The sequence below is a fragment of the Trichomycterus rosablanca genome, chromosome 22 (genome assembly GCF_030014385.1).
Source record: "Trichomycterus rosablanca isolate fTriRos1 chromosome 22, fTriRos1.hap1, whole genome shotgun sequence".
Taxonomy (NCBI): Eukaryota; Metazoa; Chordata; class Actinopteri; order Siluriformes; family Trichomycteridae; genus Trichomycterus; species Trichomycterus rosablanca.
In genome coordinates, this window is record NC_086009.1 from 4,925,134 (window position 1) to 4,941,835 (window position 16,702).

Consider the following 16,702-nt stretch of genomic DNA (forward strand, 5'->3'; position numbering starts at 1 on the left):
CTGCTTTGCACCAGAAACTGTCTCTCTCTCTGTTTTGCCAGAGGAAGAATCTTTTTTCTGCAACACAAGTAAGATACAGCCCTCAGGGAACAAACCAGGACCTGTCACTCTTCCCTTGTACACCTCCTGCTCACCTGTTACTACATGACCCCACAGGCACCTTTCCATCATAGTACAGTCCCTAACTTTTAATAAATATACCATCTACGGTTTAATAAAGCCCTCGCTGAAAGTGAGGGCTGAGATCAGGAGGATTGGTTCTGTATTCTGGCTCCATATCTTACAATTTATATTACTTTAGGGTGCCCTTCTTTATTGACCTCCTAATCCTACCTCAATCAAAGACTGGTGCTGAGATGCACCTGGACCACATACATCCACTTGGCAGCCACATAAGCAGCAAAAACTTAATTGCTAGCATCTGTAAATGCTTCCACTGGCCAGGTCTTGATGCGAAAGGAATGGACAAGTTGGGATGGACATTATGGGTTTGCTGCCATGTTCAGTCCATCCTGGTCATCACTGACCATGCAACCGGCCTCCCTAAAGCCTTCCCCCTAAGAAAGCAACCTCCTGTAACATCTCCAGGTATTTAATGGTGATATTTATTAATGTGGGAATAAATATCACCACATGCAGAAGAACACATGCAGAAGGCCCAGCATGCAGGACAATAAAAAAAGCTTGGTCCTCTGGTCCTGATTGTTATGGTCTCAAAGGGCAACAAGACCCATTGGGTTTGTCACAACATCCATAGGCTCAACAAAGTCTCTTGACACCTATTCCATGCCACAATTTGACACCTATTCCATGCCACAAGTAGGCAAGCTGATCCAGCACCTTGAGTGATAGACATCTCGCACCTTGATCTAAACAAGGGTTATTGACAGCTGCCCTGGGCATCAGAAGCACACCCAAAACAATCTTTGTTACACCCAACAACCTCTGGCAGTACAACCCTTCAGGCTCCAGAGATGTAAAAAATAGAGATTAGTGCATGACGCTCTATAGGTGATTCTGATCCCTGTGTGAACCTGCCTGGTGCAAGTGAAAATATGCGGTTGGCGGCTACAAAGGAGAGCTACAACTGGGTACTTAGATATGACTACATTGAAAGAAATAATGTAATTTTTAATGTTATGGATGTCTTCGGGGTATATAAACTGTTAGTGAGTTCCTAAAGATTTAATGGCAGCTTTTGTGGCATCAGTTGAAAAAAGCATGGGGGGGGTCAGCCTTTCAAGAATAACAAGGGACATATAAAGAGTGATAGAGAGATGAAGAGAATACCTCAGATCTCTGCCATATTCTTAAGGATATTTGAGAGAAAACCTCAGAACCTGTGCTTTCCTCCTTTCTCTCTCTCTCTCTTGCCCTTTTCCCTTTCTTTCAGCCCAACTCTCCAGCTGGTCAGGGTCACGCAGGCGCAGTGATGTTCATATCTTGCGATTACCCTATGTGTCTTAAAAGGAAGACTTTGAAGTGACACCAAAGTCGGCCTCTTGTATCTCTCATCTAGGAGCTTTCTTTTAACACCAGAGGACCGACATTTCAGGCTTCTCACTCTCTTTGTGTGCTTTGAATTCCTTTTAAACACTAATTTTAAAATCTTCAAGGTAGAGGCTAAACCTCAGTTAAGATTTTACTCTTTGACGTCTTCCTTTGGAGCCAAACAAGAAGTATTCAAGGAAAGCTAAAGCCTATAAGAAGCAAAGGAGGGTATACTGGGTAAGGCGTTTGTACACCTTATATATTACAAGATATAAAAATATATATTATGTATTCATTTATTTATCTTTAGTAATCACTTAAACTGCATGAATACATGGACGCAACCCAAATTTAGTTCTTGGCACATTAGGTCTCATAATACTAATTAAGCATTATTTGAAGGCTGGAGCCTTTTTGAGTGCATCAAGTGCATCCCAAGTGCATCCCTTTATGGCCAAGATTTACTTAATTATAAGGACTACTTCCAGCATTATAATGTGCCATTGCATTTCAAAATAGTCCTTTTAACATGACAATGGGTTTGTCATGGTCTCCAGCCTGGCCTGTTCAAAAAGACAATAGGTTCTAACCCAGTGTTAGTGTGGTGTTTTTAATAAAGTGATTATATATAAATACTACAAAAAAATACAAATCTGTGCAAAGTGTTAAAAAACTGAATTAACACTGTACTGCTGAGATCTAGGATCTAGGATTCTAGGGTTCAAATCTTAGCAGTGCTATTGGCCGGTCGGCCATCTGCATGGGCAGGATTGGCTAATGTCCAAGGATGAGAAGGGATGCCTGAAACAGCCTAGCCACTAGTAGGCACACTTGTTGGTGTGCTCTCAGTGCTGGTCCAAATCCAGGATAACAATAAGAGAGTTGCATCAGGTAAAAACTGTGGTATGTGAACCAGATCTGCTGTGGAGATCCCTGTATACAGGAGCAGCAAAAAGGGAAAAAAAAAAAAAAACATTTTATCAGATTATTTATGCCACGATTTTTGCTTTTTATCGCATAAGTAATTGAATAGGTGAGAACATGTTTTAAAAATTAGAGTCAAAATGTACTGTGGTAGAATGATTTACAAAAGTCTAGGTAAATTTAATCTTTATATACCAATTTGGTAGTGTGAAATTTATTGACATGTGGCTTAGCTGTGAAAAAATGTGCTTTAACAGCAGTGGATTGTGGGTTCGATTGCTGCGATGTAAAGCTAAGGTTGATTTAGTCCTGGAGAGCATCAGGTTCAGGTTTCTCTTTTCCCTCAAACTGCTGACAAGCCCTTGAGCGAGACCTTAACCTCAAATAAGCTCCAGGGACACCGCAGCCAGGCCTCTGAGCGCCCAGCATCTCACTTTTAAACACGTGTTTCATTCTGCTGCTGAAAGGACTGTATACAAATGATTATAATTGCAAAAGAAACTGAATTAATAACCTAAACATGAACTTCAACTTTCCTCTCACCTTCCTAAAGCATACAGAAAAGTGGATTAGCTCTTAACTGAGTTCCAATGAGCAAGTTTTTTTGCCATGGTGATGGTGGACGCTGGCGCATTTGGCTGCCGCTACCGTTACCGTATTTTACCGTATTTTATTGTATTTTTATCGTTTTTCGTTTTCATCTTTTTACACACCTTGTGGATCTATTTCTTTTATGTTACTTTTGATACTTTTATTTGTGCTTTTGATACTTTTTGTTCTTTCTACTGTACATCGCGTCTGCGGCCGGTGGTGAACGGTGGCTGAGTTTTCCTGGGATCGGCACGATGTTGAACTATTCCGTTGACCAGCTGAGGAAGTTCAACAACTGCACTACTCCATCGTGTATTTCAGTCATCAAACAGCTTGGACTCCTTCGCCGGCCTCGTTATATTCACAGGGGCTCCCGGAGAAAGCTTGTTTATCTTCGAAACGGTAACGCTATTCCATCCTTCTGGTCAGCCGTGCGCACTGTCGCTCCGCAAACACGTCATCAGAGCGCTGCTGCCTTGCACACCAGTAGCGGTGTAGTCTCCATGACAACGCTGTCCACGGAGTGGGATAGGAAACGCGGAGTGGACTTAGCAAATCTCCGTTCTCTTCCTCGTTCCTCACAGCCAACTACACAACAATACCACTTGAAAATGGCATTGCTTAATGTTCGTTCACTCAACACAAAAAGTACTGTACTCAGTGAATTTATATCTGACAGTGAACTAGACTTTTTCTGTCTCACTGAAACTTGGCATAAACCCTTGGATTATTTTATGTTAAATCAGACCACGCCAATGGGATACTCGTATATTGATGAACCTCGTATGGAAGGGCGAGGTGGTGGTGTTGCTGCAGTCTATAGGGATGATATTAAAATAACCACTTTGTCTTTTCCTGCTGCTCTTTCTTTTGAACACCTGGCTTTCAAGTTGTCAGGGCCTACTCCTCTGGTCACTGCTGTAGTTTATCGTCCGCCAAAGCCAAACGCTTCCTTTCTCTCTGATTTTTCAGATTTTTTAACCCAGCTTAGTGCCCTCTCATCCTCTGTACTGCTTATGGGTGATTTTAACATCCATATTGATGACAACAACTGTAAATTTGCCAGGGAATTTTTGGAATTGTTACAGTGTTTTAATTTCACACAACATATACATTTTCCAACTCATAAAAAAGGTCATACTCTTGACCTTGTCTGCTCTACTGGTGTCCTAGTTCATCAGCCGTCCAGCCATGACCTTACTGTCTCTGATCATTTGACAATCATCATGGACATTGAGGTCACTAGGCCCATCACTAGAGCTAAACGTAAAATATCCTTCAGGAATCTTCAATATATCTCTCCCTCTGCTTTCTCAGATTCTCTTGTTAAAAAGATGTCTGTCTGTCCTGTACTGTCTAGTAATTCATCTGACCTTGTCGATTACTATAATGACATACTCGCCTCATGTCTTGATGAGCTGGCTCCTTTGAGAACCAAATTTGTTTCATTTAGTCATTCCGCACCATGGTACACAATTGAGCTTCACCAAATGAAATCCCGTAAACGCCAGCTTGAAAGACTTTATAAGAAAACCGGTCTAACAGTACATTATCAGATTTATTCTGATTATCTTCAACATTACAAAGACGCTCTTACGGCAGCCCGATCCACTTACTATTCCGAACTCATACATGCTGGATCAACAAATCCTAAGACTCTCTTTTCCACAATAAATAAACTTCTCAAACCAGTTGACAATACTACCAATTCCTTTACAGTTGACAAGTGTAACTCTTACCTCTCATTTTTTCAAACAAAAGTTGAGAATATCCACAATTTTCTGACAGTTTCCCCTGTCATCTCTGTTTCTCCGCCTATCTCATCTCAATTTATTACCCAGCCTCTGTCTCAGTTCTCACCTGTGTCTCTTTTGGACCTATCTGAGATCTTAACAGGGATGCGAAGCTCCACTTGTGTTTTGGATCCTGCTCCATCAAAACTTGTTAAGGGTTGTTTTCCAGTTATCTCATCACTTATCACAGAGATAATCAATTCCTCTCTTAGTTCTGGCTCAGTCCCTCAATCACTCAAATTGGCTGCTGTTACTCCCATACTTAAAAAACCTGGACTTGACTCTAACATTATGAGTAACTTTCGGCCCATTTCCAATCTTCCATTTCTGTCGAAAATACTGGAACGTGTTGTTGCCTCACAGCTCAAAGATCACCTAAATTCCAATAATCTATTTGAATCATTTCAGTCTGGTTTCCGCCCCCAGCACAGCACTGAGTCAGCCCTCCTCAAAGTCACAAATGACCTTCTTCTTTCCTCAGACTCTGGACAAATTAATATTCTCGTCCTCCTTGATCTTACTGCAGCTTTTGACACCATTAATCACTCCATTCTTCTGTCCCGCCTTGAATCCTCTGTCAACATCACTGGTACTGCCCTTTTGTGGTTAAGGTCATATCTCATAAACAGACAACAGTTTGTTAATATCAACAATTGTAGTTCTGCCATTGCTCCACTGTCCCAAGGCGTTCCCCAAGGCTCAGTGTTAGGTCCCCTTTTGTTTATTCTTTATATGCTCCCCCTTGGTGACATCATACGTCGGCATGGTTTACATTTCCACTGCTATGCTGATGATATTCAGCTTTACATCTCCTCCAAATCCATTAATACTGAACTTCACTCCACTCTGACAAATTGCATCACTGAAATGAAATTGTGGATGAAAGCTAATTTCCTCAAATTAAACTGTGAAAAATCAGATATGATCATCGTAGGTCCTACAACCCTGGCAAAAACCACAAAAAATTTTCAAATTACCATTGATAATGACACTTTGTCTCCGTCTTCTAACATCCGAAATCTTGGTGTAATTTTTGATAGCAACCTCTCTTTTGACCGCCATGTAAATCACATCACCAAAACTGCTTTCTTTCATCTAAAAAACATAGCACGTCTACGTCCATCACTCTCCTTTTCTGCCGCCGAAACCTTGATTCATGCTTTTATTACATCCAGAATTGATTATTGCAATAGCATCCTTTATGGTACATCTAACAAAATCCTAAAAAAACTTCAGTATATCCAGAATTCAGCTGCTCGCCTCCTTACTCATACTCGCTCCCGTGATCATATTACACCTGTTCTACAAAAACTTCATTGGCTTCCCGTTGCTCAACGCATTCAATTCAAAATTCTTCTATTCACTCACAAAGCTCTCCATAATCAGGCCCCATCCTACCTCACCGACCTGCTCCATCAGCACATTCCCTCCCGTAGCCTTCGCTCTTCTGAGGCTAACCTACTGTCCATACCCTCTAGGACCAAGCACCGGACCTGGGGTGACAGGGCCTTTTCCATAGCTGCTCCATCTTTATGGAATGCTCTCCCCAAACACCTACGAGATTGTCCTGACCTGTCCAAATTCAAGTCACTTCTCAAAACTCATCTATTCAGAGTGGCATTTAACTTGTAACAACACAAAATAAATGCTTTTATTTTTGCTATTCTTTTTAATAGTTTTTATACTTAGATCACGACAGAAATGTGAAGTCCTAGATCCTAAAACTTGTAAAGTTTTCAGTTTCCTGATTGCATGTACAGTGTATCACAAAAGTGAGTACACCCCTCACATTTCTGCAAATATTTTATTATATCTTTTCATGGGACAACACTATAGAAATAAAACTTGGATATAACTAAGAGTAGTCAGTGTACAACTTGTATAGCAGTGTAGATTTACTGTCTTCTGAAAATAACTCAACACACAGCCATTAATGTCTAAATGGCTGGCAACATAAGTGAGTACACCCCACAGTGAACATGTACAAATTGTGCCCAAAGTGTCAATATTTTGTGTGACCACCATTATTATCCAGCACTGCCTTAACCCTCCTGGGCATGGAATTCACCAGAGCTGCACAGGTTGCTACTGGAATCCTCTTCCACTCCTCCATGATGACATCACGGAGCTGGTGGATGTTAGACACCTTGAACTCCTCCACCTTCCACTTGAGGATGCGCCACAGGTGCTCAATTGGGTTTAGTCCATCACCTTTACCTTCAGCTTCCTCAGCAAGGCAGTTGTCATCTTGGAGGTTGTGTTTGGGGTCGTTATCCTGTTGGAAAACTGCCATGAGGCCCAGTTTTCGAAGGGAGGGGATCATGCTCTGTTTCAGAATGTCACAGTACATGTTGGAATTCATGTTTCCCTCAATGAACTGCAGCTCCCCAGTGCCAGCAACACTCATGCAGCCCAAGACCATGATGCTACCACCACCATGCTTGACTGTAGGCAAGATACAGTTGTCTTGGTACTTCTCACCAGGGCGCCGCCACACATGCTGGACACCATCTGAGCCAAACAAGTTTATCTTGGTCTCGTCAGACCACAGGGCATTCCAGTAATCCATGTTCTTGGACTGCTTGTCTTCAGCAAACTGTTTGCGGGCTTTCTTGTGCGTCAGCTTCCTTCTGGGATGACGACCATGCAGACCGAGTTGATGCAGTGTGCGGCGTATGGTCTGAGCACTGACAGGCTGACCTCCCACGTCTTCAACCTCTGCAGCAATGCTGGCAGCACTCATGTGTCTATTTTTTAAAGCCAACCTCTGGATATGACGCCGAACACGTGGACTCACCTTCTTTGGTCGACCCTGGCGAAGCCTGTTCCGAGTGGAACCTGTCCTGGAAAACCGCTGTATGACCTTGGCCACCATGCTGTAGCTCAGTTTCAGGGTGTTAGCAATCTTCTTATAGCCCAGGCCATCTTTGTGGAGAGCAACAATTCTATTTCTCACATCCTCAGAGAGTTATTTGCCATGAGGTGCCATGTTGAATATCCAGTGGCAAGTATGAGAGAATTGTACCCAAAACACCAAATTTAACAGCCCTGCTCCCCATTTACACCTGGGACCTTGACACATGACACCAGGGAGGGACAACGACACATTTGGGAACAATTTGGACATGTTCACTGTAGGGTGTACTCACTTATGTTGCCAGCTATTTAGACATTAATGGCTGTGTGTTGAGTTATTTTCAGAAGACAGTAAATCTACACTGCTATACAAGTTGTACACTGACTACTCTAAGTTATATCCAAGTTTCATGTCTATAGTGTTGTCCCATGAAAAGATATAATGAAATATTTGCTGAAATGTGAGGGGTGTACTCCCTTTTGTGATACACTGTAAATCTGTCCTGTTTCTGTCTAATTTTAAGAAATTGTTCTATATTTGTTGTTCTCTCTCATAATTTAGCTAATTTTTAATGAACTGTCTTATGCTGCTCTCTTTGTTTTTATCTTAATTATTCTTGATGTTGATGTACTATTTTGATTTTGTACTATGATTTGTATGGTGTATGTACGTATTTGTTTTGATTATTTGTCTTATGTAAAGCGTCTTTGAGTATCTTGAAAAGCGCTATATAAATAAAATGTATTATTATTAACTGCACATAAATGTAAACATTTAAGTGTGTATATAAAAATTTTGATGTATAGGGAAAACACTGTCTTGTGACCACAAATCCCAGTATGATCTTCATTTGATGACCCTGTGATTCTCAAAACATTTTATTAAATACAAAAAGCTGGAATTTGAGCCCAAAACATGTATATAATATGTAATAAAGTGCACATACTGTATACACACAAGATAATTGGACAGCCCTTCTCATTAGTGGCTTTTATCGTTTATGCCACTATCAGGTGCACTTAACTATAAGAACAGTTATTGTAACATGAAAATGTATATTCAGACCAACAGCTCAGGCACAAAGTGCTACGCCACACAAGCACAGACAACAGGACTGTGGCAAGAGTTGGAAAAAGACTGAAAAGATTTCCGGTGTTAGCATAATAATGCCCTTGTGCACAAAGCAGAGTCTTAAAGAAATGGGTTGCTGAGTTTGATGTGGAAAAACACTTGACTAGTCTGCACAGGGCCCTGACCTCAACCCGATCCAACATCTTTGGGTTAAACTAGAGTGCTGATGGTATGCCAGGCCTTAATCCCATCAGAGTCCAACCTCATTAATGCTCTTGTGGTGAAAAGAAGTGAATCCATGGAGCTTCCTAGAAGAGTCAATGCTTTATAGCATTAATGAAGGGACCAATTAGATTGTTTTAACAAAAAATGTTGGTACTAATATGAATATGAATCACAAACCCTTTCATCATTTTAACTGGTAGAGGGCTACACTATAATGGCTTTTTTGATTGCTCCTTAATGACCAGTGATGGTCAGTGGAAACTCCAGCAAGAAAACACCGTCTATATTGACTTCACTGCTCTAGCTAGCCACCAACCAGCTAAATAACTGTGCAATGTTATTACTAACCAAGACACTGATTATTTAGTACTATCCAATGACTAGTACATTTCCTCTACAGAACTATCCACTAACCAGTAAACTGACACTACAGTACCATTTACTAACCAGTACACTGACTATAGTACAATTTACTTACAGCACACTGACTCAACATTTCCTTGTTTCCTTTTGGAAGATTTCTCAGTGCACAGGATTAAATGTTGGCTTAAACACTTGGTTTGTTTACACCAAGGTTTGGTTCACTCTCCTTACCACCATTTCTTAACCAACCAAATCACTGATTCCTCACCCTGTCCTTTCGCCTCTTTCAGCATTACCCAACTACCTGGCTATCAAACTGGTCCATGCTTACAAGTGCTCCTCCTGTCACTTTATGTACCCATGTGTTCTGTCTGTAGGCCTAGTAAGGTTGTGCGCTGTCTCTTTAAGCCGTCTCATCTCAGCGGCAGATCTGGATGCTGAGATGAGGAAAGCGGCTGCTCGGTGTTGCTCAAACCCTTAGCATTGCTTTCTGCTTCTTCAGAGGTGCATGACTTCATACCAAGGGAATGCTGGAGAGGAAGGGGCAGCTCCTATACAATCACCCACTCCTGTTGTGGGTGTAGTTTATGTATGTATGTAATGTTGCTCACACTGGATCTCCACACTGCACATGGAGGCTGTAGTTCATGTGGTCTTCATTTCACACCATGGCCTGTATGACTCTTACAAAGGGTTTTTAGATAAATGTTTAGAAAACTCAAAGTTCCTGATTCCTTCTACTCACTCAGTCATTCTCTTTACCTTCATGTTCATGTAATGTACCATCATGAGCCATCATGCAAGGGAGCATTTTTGTTTTTTCTCCTGCTTGGGCGTCTCTGCAACCATACTGTTTAATCACCAGGAGGATGTTTAGATTTCCGTTGCACATCGCAGGGAACAAAACATAGCTGCTAGATCTCAGCTCTTTAAACAAGAACCATATGTTTGTCTCTCTCTCTGTTTGCCTCACCACCTCATTCCTCCCTTCATTCCCTTTCAGAGGCCCTCCACCCCGCCTGAGCCAACACTACCCCCAACCGGCTTTCCATGGGAAACGTGGAGGCCCAAAGATCCAGAAACACATGTGGTTAGCCATAAAAACTGCACATATGCTGTACGCTCTCCCCGCACTCAGCCCCCGACCCCTCAACCCTGTGCACATACCCTTCGAAAAAGGAGAACTTCAACAAGAACAAAAAGAAATGAAGAAGAATAGAAAGAAGAAGAGAAAACAAGAGGCATGAGAAAAGCCTTTAAAACAATAAAAGCAAAGGAAGTGGTAAAGAATCCCCCAGGAATAGTGGAAAGGGGAACAAAGGCAGCAAGTGGCCACATAGGGGTATAGATCTGACTCCAGGCCATAGCTTTAGCCAGGCTTCAGAACAATAGGGATCCTGTTGCAAGACAGGGCATCTCTTTCACTGCTTTAACCTTAATCCAAAATTTCTCCAAGAGGGACAATGAGCTTGGATCTGGTTTGAGCGTGCTCACATTCTGCTACAACCTCTAACATCCAATAAGGTTCTTCAGAGGGGCAGAATTTCAATACCTGCATGCCCTTGTCCTGGATTGTCCTTGTCTGCATTGCGACACTTCTTTGTGGATAATGTTTCTGGCCTCGGGATCCCAACCTCTGCTTTCCTGATCACAAGGAAGATGTTAGCAATTTAAAGCCTATTTGCTTGTTCTTTCTTTGCTGTTTTCCATGCCAAGAAGCAATGGTTTACAGCTGGGAGGCTGAAACAATCTTCTCTATTCTCACTGACTCCATTCACACTGAAGATACCTATTATAAAAGGCACACACTGCTATGAAATGCTGATTCATTATATAGCAAAAGTCTTCTCAGCTTTCTAAGACCCCAGATCCTTGGGGTATCTCATTTCCATTTATATCCCTTTGACTCAAAACCCAGTACATTACCAGCATTCCTTTACCAGTAATATCCCAGCCATTAAGCTCCAATTTAGTTGCAAACTCAGTACACATGACGTTATGTATAACAACAAATTCTGTACACAGAGACGACTGTCATTCACTCATACTGTAAATGTCTGCATTTATGAACAACTGAATTCTCGTCATGACTTTTTTAATGTTCTAGACTTGCACACTGTCAGTTTCCACAATTGATACCAATCTGGGAGAGTGATGGTTTAACACAGTGTTTGTTCGGGATGTGTAGATAAATTAATCTTAACAAGCTGCAGTGTAGTTGGGCAGGTCACTGAGGGGCTTCCAATCACATCAACTCAGAGATTGGCTGCCAGGGATTAGATGCTGTTGCGTGTTGCATGAAATACTGTTCGTCCCACCAAAAAAGCACGGCCAATCTGCTTTCATTTCAGGTACAGCTTGTGATATAGTTGGAACTCAGACTGTTGAGGTCAGAAATATGGGCTGCATGCTTTTTCTGTGGTGCCACTTAAAAGCCATCTCTCTCATTTCTTAATCACTCTCATTAGTCCTGTTAATTAATTTTAGGAATGTCTGCTGTGCTGTTACTGTTCTTATATTTTTAATCACCTGGCTCAGAATGTGTTGGTGCATTTTCCCCTGGAATGTTTCAGCTTTTCTTCTTTTCTTGTATCAGCTTGTCTTTGTCCTCATTCAGAAACTGTAGTACATTTTAAGCCGTTCAATCAGCTAGTCAGTCCACCCAGGATTTACCCCCTGGCTTGCTTTTACACTTTGCTTTAAGTCTTCACAGTGCCAATTTCATTAAGGATAATTTACAGGCACGATCTTTAATCAGTGTGTAGTCAATAGGAGAGAATGGGTTACATGAGAGGTTTGCTCTCACCATGCTGGTGGCGTCTAGCCACTACCCAGACCGGCCCGAGCTGACCACAACACTCAGTGCTGCAGTCTGGAGACACTAGGGTGCGGTGGACAACTATGCATAACCATGCATGTTTGCACTCAAATTGTGGGGTTCGAGGAGGAAACCAGGGGCCCCGGCAGACATACGGAGTGAGAAAGAGAGAGAGCGAATCAAGCGCTCTTCAAAGCCAGACTGGTGTCATACCCAATCAACGCTAAGCTCTATCATCATGGATTTAACTTCCTGTTTGTCCCGTTGTTTAGCTGCGGCTTTGATCAACCATCTGACGTGCGGCACAAACAGGTGCTTAGTTAAGGTAAACAAGCACCACAACTGGTGGGCAAAGATTGCGTCACACTTCCGTCAATATCCAGCGAATGCTGGGGCTTTTTAAAAAGGCATTTCCATGTAGCTGCTGACAATCTATATTTGGTTATTTTCTTTACTGATTAAGCGATGAGATTCATTCCTTCCTGTTTGTGGGGTTTGAAGCAAACATCAGCGCATGAATCAATCAATTTTCTTTGTGTTGTGTTATCGTTTATTTATAGATGATCAGACTGTAATTAAGACTAGCGAGATCATGGTCATCAATCTGTGTTTATGTACAGAGAGTTTGGTGGTGTTCGTAACCTACCACAGGGTCAAGTCATGCCAAATATCTCTATAATTTACATCTCTACTTACATGTAAAATGGCCAGTCCACCTACTGTATGTTTTAAGGAGTACCTAGTGGCTAACTGCACTTGTTAGCCACCAGACTAACTAGCACTGCCTGATTAAAGGGGGTCTCCCCACCACATGATGAAATCATCAGGGCACAAAATCAAAACCTCTGTGTGCTAGTGCAAATGCTTTTGTGTTGCACCGCTCAGAAAACAATTCCAGCATATAATGATGTATGTTTATGGTTATATGATATATTAAAGCCACCCCCCACCCATTATTTTTGTATCTTGTATTTTCCTTACAAGTGTAGAAGTCATTTTAATTTTTGGGCTTTACCCAAGAGGGCTGCACAAATTACAAGAATGGGCTGACCTGCTTAGTCAAGTTAGACAGTAACTGGTGTAAATCTGGTGTAAATCCCTATTCCAAGTAGCTGTTGTCTAAAAATCTTTGGACCCCAAAATCAATTCAGCATGACTGAAGAACTGGGTACCAATCTCTGGTCCTAAAAGATTGGTACCTAAGAGATCTGAAGCCGAAGCCCTGTGATGGATTGGCGCCCTGTCCAGAGTATTCTTGCCTTGTATCAAGGGTTTCCCTTTACGACCCTGACCAACATGAAGAGAAATAAAAAATCATCGTATGAGGTTTTATACAGTTTTATTTTGAACTCTCTGGTGACCTGAATGAGCCCTGGCGACAACACAGGCATTATGCCAATAGAACTGTAGGTCAGTGAATACCTTTGAAGCCCTGGCAAGCAAAGAAAGATTTCAAGAAGTGCCACACAAATAAGCTGTTAAGAAAAGGTTCATTCAGATGAGCAATTTGACTCAACAATGCCAGAGGATTTGGTCTTTTACCCTTTAAGCCTGGTAAGGGATATGCACTGACCTTTCTGATGAAAGTGCTGCAAAACTGGTATTTTAACAATACTGCCATGACCTTTCAATATAAAAGAAGAGTAAGAAATGCTCTGAGCGTATGCACAAGCTCAGGAGGTGAAGTGGAATAAAGCAGGTGCTGCACTTACAGTGATTCTATCACTAACATACTGTTCAGTCTGTAATGACAGGAAAGTGTATGCAAGTTTTATTCTTTAGGTTTGTCTACACTTTCTTTAACGCAGGTCTGGAAGGAAGAAAAATTAGAAAGAGCATTTGGGTGGGAGTTTCAAATGTTGCTATTGTTTGAGATGAGGCCGTTTCAGATGAAGTGTTGGGCAGTAGGTCACTACAAGAACTAAAGTTTTGCAGCTGGAGTTTGTTTTAGAAAGAAGATACTATAGTACCTCAGTGGATACTTAAATTCAAGGAACATAACAAGTGTAGATGCCATCTAGAAAACACTCACATACTTACTCACACCTAAAAGTGTAGTCAATTGAAAGTAGTCAATCCACCTTTTGAACATTTGTGAGGTGGAAGAAAACCAGAATACTCAAGGGAAACCCACACAGACACAGAGAGAACATGTAATACATCTTAAAGACAATGACCAGAGTCCTGGATCGAACCCAGGTCACTAGGACCCACCTTCCCAGCTGTGATTTCATCCATTCTGAACTTGTTTTAAAGACACGACTATGCAAACCACTACAAGAGAGATCAAGCTCCCTAGGTCCAGTCTGAGCAAGTAAAGGTCAGATACGGCTGAAACAGTGACTCCTGCTATCTGGTCTAGGCTCCCATGAGGGCAGTGTTAGTGTGAGATCATTGGCAAACGGTACATCTCTCTTCAAAGATCGACCACTGGGTAATGTAAAAAATGGCCGGTGACTTTACAAGGCCAGCGTGAGGGTGGTGCAGGCATCAAAGGAATTATTATAGGGAGCTGAAAATAACCACACTGGGGAGAAAAGTGAGAAAAAAACCCACACATGATTTAAAAAGCCTTAGACCTAGACCGTTTCCAAATGGGTAAACCGATGTGGCACTTTAAGCACATGCTCAGGAACAGGGTGCAAAAACATCAAGCACAAAGCAGCTACGCCGAGCCAAAGTGAGAGGATGAGAGGAAAGGGACAGCGGCAGTTTTGGAGGAGTTTCAGAGGTAATCCAACATGAAAGGCTCGTCTAAGCCTTTCACATGCAACCTTATCCAGTACTTCAAACGAAGTGCAGCATCTGACTTAATGAGAGCCTGGACCCGGCCGGAGTAACAATCAGAACCACGATTCATTTGTCCGCTGCGTTCACTGCAAAGTTCACAAACCTTCATGCTTTGATTTTATATAAATAAAAATAAGTAGAGATAAAAAATATCCCGACATCATCATGCTGGGAAGCGACCCAGTGTCGGGACACCCGGTGCTTCTCTAGCTGTAATCAGCCTGGCCTAAAGATCTACCATTATGGCCACCCTAAACTTTCCTTTCTCTTCCGTTTTCAGAAGACACTCAGCTTTAAGCTTTTCTTCTCCCCCCACCTCTTCCCTTGCAATGCCTTTTCTTAAAAAATCATTAGTAATCCCTTCAACATAAACATCAAGGGAGTGCTTTGATGTGTCTCCTGACAATAGCCCACCTCCCCAGTCTTCATCCTGCTTCTTCTTTTTGTGTTTCCTTCCCTATTCATCCCATGCTTCCTTTCTTATTCTCTCAGCTTCTGTTTGTCTTGATTTTTATTCCAAACCTCGTCCAGGTTTCTAGTCTTTACCTGGCAAACAGATCCATCAACGTTGACCTGTTATGCTGTGGACCTGGATTGGAACCTTAAAGCAACAAAAGCTTGTGGTACAACTCTTCACGGTGGCTCTTCACAGTGCTCATTCATGCCAAGTTTGTTTCCTGTTTCCTGTAAAAATAAATCCTGAAGGCTTTTAGAGCTTCATGGGATGACAATGATAAATTTCATTCTGGACTTTAATTGGAAGTGGAGCCTCAACGTCAGGTTTCAGAGGAATCAAGGATCTATCTGAAACGTTCAGTCGTAGGACTACTGATTTGAAGAAGTTATTTTTGAGCATTGATTTTACCTTTAGAGCTTAAAAACCTATAAAAACTAAGTAAATAAGGACCCAATCAGAGAAGAGTTGAGGGTCAAGTTCACACCACTTTGACCACAACATGCCAGGATTAAGCCTGGCATTCCATTTAAGCAAACCCCAGCAGTGTTTTAGGCAAGACATTAGAGAGCATCACCCATTTTTTACTGCTGTGTTTATTAATTTTCTACAAGGGAGCAAATTAAGAAGCTGATAACGGAAACAAACATGCCTGAAATTTTCACCAGGGTCTGAAGAGCTTAATTAAGACCCAAACATTGTCTGGCTTTGCTGTGTTTCTGGGGGTAAATCAAATTATCCCAATTAACTCTAGAAAAAAGGCCTGGATGGGATCTTCTGCTTTTTGTGGGAGCGGTGGAAGCCCTTGACATAAAGACGGTGCTGAGGAATAGCACAACTTACATGTCAGCCTAGAGGACTACACTCAATGATACGTGGGAGTTCTTATTATTAAAGAGTCTTTCTACAAGACATGAAGGCTTTTTCTTGGAAAAATCTTTCAGTTGGAAACTGGTTCCTCAACAATTTACACATGGACATGATGAAAGTCTTGAACTAGGGGCTAAAGTCCTCAGTCGAAAGTATGTACTTTAATAAACCGGGTTAATGGCAAGTCTGAAAGTTTTTTATTGTGTTACCATTCGAGGAGAAGTGCCAGACAAGTTCACTAGCCTCTTTAAGACTAAACAGCCAGTTAGCTGTTGTGACATACTGGACTAGTGACAAACAACCACTAAGCTGTGACTGTTGGGCCTTTGAGCAACGCCATTAACCCCATATCAGCTTGCACTGTAATCAGTCACTACTGTAAGTTGCTTTGTCTGCTAAATGCCTTAAACGTAAATGATCTGCAGGTCGTTTACTCTAAAAACTGCACATTGTGG